The sequence below is a fragment of the Staurois parvus genome, unplaced genomic scaffold, assembly GCF_062004578.1.
Source record: "Staurois parvus isolate SC_StPar_1 unplaced genomic scaffold, SC_StPar_1.0 ptg000560l, whole genome shotgun sequence".
NCBI classification, from domain to species: Eukaryota; Metazoa; Chordata; class Amphibia; order Anura; family Ranidae; genus Staurois; species Staurois parvus.
The window spans coordinates 322,141-330,936 of record NW_028318356.1 but is presented as its reverse complement, the minus strand read 5'-3'; the positions used below and the strand labels follow the sequence as shown (position 1 = coordinate 330,936).

The 8,796-nt window shown below is 48.1% G+C and overlaps 1 pseudogene; it reads left to right on the top strand.

Moving 5' to 3' along the window:
- Nucleotides 1-7,536: 7,536 nt before the first annotated feature.
- LOC149450901 (uncharacterized) lies at nucleotides 7,537-8,265 on the top strand (annotated as a pseudogene).
- Nucleotides 8,266-8,796: the final 531 nt, after the last annotated feature.

Genomic DNA, 8,796 nt, shown 5'->3' with positions numbered 1-8,796 from the left:
AAGTCTGTTTCTTATTGTTTGGTTGGAGACATTCACACAAGTGGCCTGCTGGAGGTCATTTTGTAGGGCTCTGGCAGTGCTCATCCTGTGCCTCCTTGCACAAAGGAGCAGATAGCAGTTTTTCTACGGCCCTGTTTAACTGTCCTAGAGTAACTGTCTGTCTCCTGGAATCTCCTTCATGCTCTTTAGACTGTGCTGGGAGACACAAAAAAACCTGGCAATGGCACATATTGATGTGCCATCCTGGAGGAGTTGGACTGCTTGTGCAACCTTTGTAGGGTCCAGGTATCATCTCATGCTACCAGTGACACTGACCCTAGCTAAATGCAAAACTATTAAAAAAAGAGGCAGAAAAGATGAGTAGGGGAAAAAATGTCAGTGGCCTCCACCTGTAAAACCGTGCCTGCTTTGGGGGTCATCTCATTGTTGCCCATCTAGTGCACCTGTTGCTAACACCAAAGCAGCTGAAACTGATTGTCACAGTGCCCGTGCCTTCCCTATCCCCCTTTGCCTGTCGTCCCTCTGCCTATCCCTTCACCCCTCCTTCCCCCCTTGCAGATCCCTCCTGTCCTGCCAGCCTACATCAAAGGGCTGTGCAGGATAGGAAGAAATGCCCCCTGTGGTGCAGTTAGCACCTCTTGGGCACCCCACCAAGAATCCCCAGCAAAGGGCTGCCAAGGTGTCTCTGCGTGCCAACCCCCCCCCCCGGATTTCCCGCGCGGGAGACAAAGGCCGAGTCAAGGGGCGTTCCTCGTTGCCCCAGCAATGCGGTGCTAGGCCGGCTATTGCCGGGGCAACCCGGAAGCGTCCTGACAGTTTTTAAAAGGCCGGTGTGGGATCTGGCCGCTTCCTCTCTGCCTGCCGCCACCGCTGTCATGGGAGGTCCAGGTGGGGACCTCCGCAGCCATCCCCGCTGGGCACTCTGCAGGAGACCCCCCCCCCCCCCAAAGGTCAGAACCATTACCTGCTGCCACTCTGCCAATACTCCATGGCTGGGAGTATCCCTGGTAGCTGTCCATGGCTGTGTGTATGCTCGATCCCCACTCGGGACAGGGTGCTGTGCGGGGACTGCGCTGAGGTCAGACCCCACAGCCAAGCCCCTGCAAGCCTGTGTTTATCCCCTGTGCTCGGGAGAAGTGCTGTGTGGGGTCTGAGCTGAGGCCAGACCCCACAGCCAGGACTCCCGCTGCTGTCCCTGGAAAGCTGACTGCTGTGAGGGCCCCTCCCTGCTGACCGCTGCTTTTCCTGAAAAGCTGACCGCTGTGAGGGCCCCTGCCTGCTGATTGCTGCTGTCCCTGGAAAGCTGGACGCTGTGAGGGCTGCTGTCCGTTGCTGAGTGTCCCTGGAAGCTGACCGTTGCTGAGTATCCATACAAGCTGCCTGCTGCGGAGTGTCTGCAAGCCGCCTACCTTGAGTGTCCCTACAAGCTGCAGCTTGTGAAATGCCCTGGACTGCCCCTATTGTGTGCCCAGACTACCCTTGCAATGAACTGCCCCTATTGTGTGCTCAGACTACCCTTGTCATGAACTGCCCCTATTGTGTGCTCAGACTACCCTTGTCATGAACTGCCCCTATTGTGTGCTCAGACTACCCTTGCCTTGAACTGCCCCTATTGTGTGCTCAGACTACCCTTGCCATGAACTGCCCCTATTGTGTGCTCAGACTACCCTTGCCATGAACTGCCCCTATTGTGTGCTCAGACTACCCTTGTTTGAACCGCCCCATGGCGTGCCCGGAGTATAGCTACCTGGACTGCCCCCCTGAGGGCTTGAGCCATCACTACCCGAACCAGACCCTATCGCAAAGGTCCCTTTGAGTCCCTGTGAGCCTGATGTTGTCCCTAGAAAGCTGTGTGGGAGCTGTGCTGAGGTCAGACCCCACAGCCAAGGTCCCACTGAGTCCCCGTGAGCCTGATGTTGTCCCTAGAAAGCTATGCTGAGGTCAGACCCTATAGCCAAGGTCCTGCTGAGTCCCTGTGAGCCTCATGTTGTCCCTAGAAAGCTGTGTGGGAGCTGTGCTGAGGTCAGATCCCATAGCCAAGGTCCCGCTGAGCCCCGTGAGCCTGATGTTTTCCCTAGAAAGCTGTGTGGGGGTTGTGCTGAGATCAGATCCCATAGCCAAGGTCCTGTTGAGTCCCCGTGAGCCCGCTTACTGTGAGTGTCGCTACAAGCCGCATGTTGCGGAGTGCCAAGAGCTGCCCCGATTGAGTGCCTTCCATAGTTCAATAAAGCTTTGTGTGTTTACCATCTTCTTTATGTGTTCTGTCCTGCCTACGCTTTCGTTACACTGATTAATAAACCCCATCTGCTACTTAACTGACCAGATCAATATCCCAGGAGTTTCACTGCTATACTCTTGTTGAAATGTTCCTTTCCATATTTTTTGAGGTGTGTATGTATGTATATACAAACTATATTGCCTAAAGCAGTGGTGGGCAACTGTGGCCCTCCAGCTGTTGGTGAACTACAAGTTCCATCATGCCTCTGCCTTTGGGAATCATGCTTGTAACTTTCAGTTTTGCAATGCCTCATGGGACTTGTAGTTCTACAACAGCTGGAGGGCCACAGTTGCCCACCCCTTGTCTAAAGTATTGGGACACCCCTCCAAGTCTTTGGATTCAGTTGTTCCAATCACCTCCGTGGCCACAGGTGTATAAAATCAAGCACCTAGGCATGCAGACTGCTTCTACAAACATTTGTGAAAGAATGGGTCGCTCTCAGGAGCTCCGTGAATTCAAGCGTGGTACTGTGATATGTTGCCACCTGTGCAATAAGTCTATCAATCAACTGTTAGTGGTATTCTAACAAAGTATAAACAACAGCGACTCAGCCACGAAGCAGTAGGCCATGTAAAATGACAGAGCAGGGTCAGTGCATGCTGAAGTAAACAGTGTGCAGAGATCACCAACTGTCTGCAGAGTCAATAGCTAAATGGGCAAAGCGTCGGATGCAGTGGCATAAAGCACAACACCACTGGACTCTAGAGGAGTGGAGACATGGTCTCTGGCGTGACGAATCGTGCTTCTCTGTCTGGCAATCCGATGGTCTTGTCTGGGTTTAGTGGTTTCCAGGAGAACAGTACTTGCGTGACTGCGTTGTGCCAAGTGTAAAGTTTGGTGGAGGGGAGATTATGGTGTGGGGTTGTTTTTTAGGGGTTGGGCTTGGCTCCTTAGTTCCAGTGAAGTGAACTCTTAAGACGTCAGCATACCAAAACATTTTGGACAATTTCATGCTCCCAACATTGTGGGATGGCTCCCTACTGTTCCAACATGACTGCGCACCAGTGCACAAAGCAAGGTCCATAAAGACATGGATGAGCGAGTTTGGGGTGGAAGAACTTGATTAGCCTGCACAGAGTCCTCACTTCAATTCGATAGAACACCTTTGGGATGAATTAGAGCAGAGACTGCAAGGCAGGTCTTCTCGTCTGACATCAATGCCTGACCTCACAAATGCGCTTCTGAAAGAATGGTCAAACAATTACATAGACACACTTCTAAACCTTGTAGACCTTGTGAACCATGTTCATGTGCGTGCAAAGGCAGGTGTCCTAACACTTTTGGCAATATAGTATATATATATATATATATATATAAAGTGCCCCCCGCAATATGGCATGGCCTTCTCTGATCAGAAGTACCTCTGCCCCTCCGGGCTTGCAGGGATTGAGCCCTTTGCTAACCTCATGGAACCTAACCAAGGCTCATCACCCCAATGGAATAGCGCTGGTCTTAAGAGACCAGTTGCTTTCCTTCTGGCTATATGTGCAGGTGTCATTCTTATCATATGTCTTTCAGTATTTAAGGGGGTTTTTATGTTATACCGGCTGATCTTTTCTTTTTGGTTCCCTAGCTGCCTCCCACAGGCCATCACCACCCAGAAAAGAACCTTTAACATGCCACTAGGTAAGGGGCTGCATCACATGAGGTAATTTAAAAGGAAAAAATAAGAGCACCGGGCATGCCTGATGGAGAATTGTTTCCTCTCCCTTTTTTTTTTTTTTCCCAGTCATTGTCATTGATCCCATAGAACAGTGGTGGGCAACCTTTTTTTTCAACTGAGCCAAATCTCGCCAAAACCACGATTGAAATTTATTTTGAGAGCCACATTTTTAAAACTGAAAATTCATCCCCCATATAGTAATTCATCCCCCATAGTAATTCATCCCCCATATAGTAATTCATCCCCCATAGTAATTCATCCCCCATATAGTAATTCATCCCCCATATAGTAATTCATCCCCCATAGTAATCCATCCCCCATATAGTAATTCATCCCCCATAGTAATTCATCCCCCATAGTAATTCATCCCCCATAGTAATTCATCCCCCATATAGTAATTCATCCCCCCTATAGTAATTCATCCCCCCTATAGTAATTCATCCCCCGTATAGTAATTCATTCATCCCCCATAGTAATTCATCCCCCATAGTAACTCATCCCCCATAGTAATTCATCCCCTATATAGTAATTCATCCCCCATAGTAATTCATCCCCCATATAGTAATTCATCCCCCATATAGTAAAATCATCCCCCATAGTAATTCATCCCCCATAGTAATCCATCCCCCATATAGTAATTCATCCCCCATAGTAATTCATCCCCCATATAGTAATTCATCCCCCATAGTAATTCATCCCCCCTATAGTAATTCATCCCCCCTATAGTAATTCATCCCCCATAGTAATTCATTCATCCCCCATAGTAATTCGTCCCCCATACAGTAATTCATCCCCCATAGTAATTCATCCCCCATACAGTAATTCATCCCCCATACAGTAATTCATCCCCCATAGTAATTCATCCCCCATACAGTAATTCATCCCCCATACAGTAATTCATCCCCCATAGTAATTCATCCCCCATATAGTAATTCATCCCCCATAGTAATTCATCCCCCATATAGTAATTCATCCCCCATATAGTAATTCATCCCCCCTATAGTAATTCATCCCCAATAGTAATTCGTCCCCCATACAGTAATTAATCCCCCATACAGTAATTCATCCCCCATAGTAATTCATCCCCCATATAGTAATTAATCCCCCATACAGTAATTCATCCCCCATAGTAATTCATCCCCCATATAGTAATTCATCCCCCATAGTAATTCATCCCCCATATAGTAATTCATCCCCCATATAGTAATTCATTCCCCATATTGTGTCAATTCACTTACCTTTGCTCCGCACGTTCCTCTCGCCGTGTTCCCGCGCTGTTCCGGTCTTCAGGGCGGACTGTGAGAGGAGAGGAGTTCATCAGGCTGCCCCGCCTACATCCTGACAGCCAATGTTTGCCACGCTCCGCGGGCCGGATTAAAAGGTCCGCCGGGCCGTAGTTTGCCCATTGCTGGGCTAGCTGCAGAGTCCTGACTTTTGGGGCGGCCGCCCGAGAGGAGGGAGAGGAGCGGGCGCCCGGCACACAGAAGAGCCGCATTAATGTGTGTAAAGGGCCGCATGTGGCTCGCCAGCTGCGGCTTGCCCACCACTGCCATAGAAGATCGGGCAGTTATAGCAGATTGAGACACATGCAGCAATCATCCACTCATCCTGCAGGCTGCAGAAATCAACTCGCCATATCCCGAAAACCTCCAGTGCGCCATGCAATTCCTTTTGTCTGGGTGATAATGTTTGCTGGGTCTGCGGAAGGCAAGCACAAGAAAAGATGGTGTGTTGTGCCTTCTAGAAGTCACCAGGGATAAGTAAAAAGAGAAATAAGAGTCCATAGACACCATGAAAAAATTGATCAGAGTCTGTTCAAAAATTAGCCTTGTCCCCATTGATATGCCTGCACAGCAAGTAGACTCTGACACTAGCTGTGAGGGAGAGGGAGATGCCTCAGAAAAAAGCCCAGCTTTCTTTGGCTTTGCAGTGATTGAGCCCTCCGTAGTTGCTGTGAAGGAAGCAATCCAATGGGAAGAGACTGCGGAACCCCCTTCCAAGTCTAGCAGGTATTTTACCCATTTAAAGAAAAAGTCTCCAACATTACCTTTTATGGAAGAAATTAAAGATGTGGTTTTGGATGAATCAAAGAAGGTGGAGAAGAGGCTGATTGCTCATAATTGTCTCTACAAGCTATATCCCTTAATGGAGGCAGTCACTCAGTTGTTTGATGTCATGCCCACAGTGAATGCTTCAGTTGGCTCGAAACGGAACTCTATCCTTAAAAGTTGCAGTCTCTTTCAGAGACGTTCTTGACCGCAGGATCGATTCAGACCTAAAGAATGCTTATGAGGCAGGGGGAGCTTGCAAGCTGGCCGTGGCTCTGACCTCCAGGGCAACTAGAGCTTGGGCTGATAATACAGAGCTAGTCCTCAGGTAAGGGTTAGATCCAGATCAGATCATAAAGGCCTTGGATGAATTAAAGTTAGCCTCAGATTTTATCGGTGAAGCTGCCATAGTCATTCTGGAGTGCTTGGCTAGAATGATGTTATACTCCTAACACAGCAAGAAGAGCACTATGGCTCAAGCCTTGGTCGGCAGACCCCTCATCCAAACAAACATGGTGCCGGATACCCTATGATGGCAAAGCCCTTTTTGGCGAAAAGCTGGGCACTACAATCAATAGAGTGATTTGATGGAAGAGTGGCATTATACCCCAGGACAGAAATAGGAGGAAATTTCCATCAAGCGCCACATTCGAGCAGAAATTAAGGGAGGCCAGAACATATCAGCCTGGTAGAGAATATAGGGGGGGTTGGAGGGGTTCAAAGACTACCTTGTCAAAAATTGCAAAATCAAAGGCAACCTTTGGCACGCAAGAGGGGCAGAAGTCCTTTTGACTTCTTGCCCACCCAAGCCGGTCCAGTGGGTGCCTGCCTCAGGGCATTCACCCAGGTTTGGGTGGAAGGCTGCACAGGTCAGTGAGTGGTATCCACGGTCCAGCAAGGCCATTTCTGTAAATTCAAACATCATTCACCCGAAGCATCCTTTCTGCCCACCAGAATCCCGAGATGCCAGAAAAGGCAGATGTGCTACGCCAATATGTGCAGACACTGATTCAGCAACAGGCAGTGGTTCCAGTCCCAGAGTCAGAGAAATTCTCAGGCTTTTACGCCCTAGTATTTCTGGTAAGCAAGAAGACGGGAGGTTGATGACCGCTGCTGAACCTGAAAAAGCTAAACAGATTTATCCTCCTAGAACACTTCAAAATGGAATCACTCAATACAGTCATCTTAGCCGTCCAGCCCGAGGACTGGATGGTCTTTGTAGACCTCCAAGATGCCTATCTGCACATACCAATCCATCGCAACTTCCAATCTTACCTAGGATTCAAAGTTTATGAATTTCACCTTCAGTTCCAGTGTCTACCCTTTGGCAATTCAACAGCTCCAAGAACATTCACAAAGGTTCTGGTAGCAATCTCTAGCACCCTCGGGAAAAGGGATTTCGAGTGCTACAGTATTTGGATGCCATCCTAATCTTGTCTCAAGACAGGGAAACTCTGAAAATACACCTCCAAGAAGTCATAAATACCTTGATCAGTTTTGGATGGTTGATCAATCACACCAAGAGCCAGTTCATTCCCAAACAAAGTATGGTATATCTGGAAGCCCTATTCAACACCCAGAATAGTCCGTGTCACTTCCACCAAAGAATATTCCAGTGATCATAGAGAAAGTGAGAAGAGCACTGGCTAGCAAGCTCATGTCAGCATCAGCATTCCTCAGTCTCCTAGTATCCTTCTCCTCCTGCATTTTGAAGTGAAGTGAGCCTGTTGGCATCTTCAGACAAACCAACACGGGTTTCTTTCCCAAAGGAGGAAGAAGACTTTGTCATCAAACATTATAATTCTGGAAATGAAGGTCAATGTATGGTGGTGGACAAGATCATAAAACCTTCTAAACCACTGCCACCTTGGCCCTACCTCCTGAACCATTCTTACATTTGACGCAAGTAGGTTGGGTTGGGGCGCCCACTCCGAAGGCAGAATGATTCAGGGAAGGTGGCAGTGCAACAAATCAAATGTAGTCTCCAACATCCTGCAACTGAGAGCTGCCTGGATGGCTATTTCCCTCTTGGCCCCATCTCATGAGGAAGTCACTCTTATTACAGACAGACAACAGGGCTGCAGTGGCCTATGTTCAGAACCAGGGTGGGACTCACAGCAGATCCTTGTTGAGGGAAGTATCCCCAATCTTGTTTTGGGCATAAAAGTACCTGGCCATTTCTCAGGGCGTCCTATATTCCAACCTTCTGAAATCCGCTATGAGACTTGTCCAGGAATTTTGCCGACAACAACGTGTGGTCTCCACTCCAAGATTGATTTGAGACTATTAAAGAGTGGGATGCTCCCCTACTAACAGACAAACATTCAAAATAGGAGTCCTGAAAACAATCTCTACTAAATTAGATGGAATTGAAATCCCACGATGCTACACTTCAGCTTCCCTTGCTGTCAGAGAAGAGATATTCACATCTTCTCATATGCATCCACTGACGCCACAGTAGCTGTTGCCTGCCTCAAGGTAAGATACTCTCTCAATCAAATCCAGGTAGGGTTTCTGTTTGGCAAAGCTAAGCTAGCACCTAAGCCTGAGCACACAACTCCCAGGCTTGAACTGTCTGGGACTGTGCTAGCTGTAGAAATTGCAGATTTTATACTGTGTGAACTAGACATTCAGATAGATGACATCAAATTCGACAGACAGCAAAGTTGTTTTGGGATACATATACAATCAGACAAAACACTTCTATATCTATGTCAGCAACTGTGTAGAAAGAATCAGAAAATCCTCACGGCCTGAATAATGGCATCATGTTCCAACAGAGCTTAATCCTGCAGATCAAACCACCT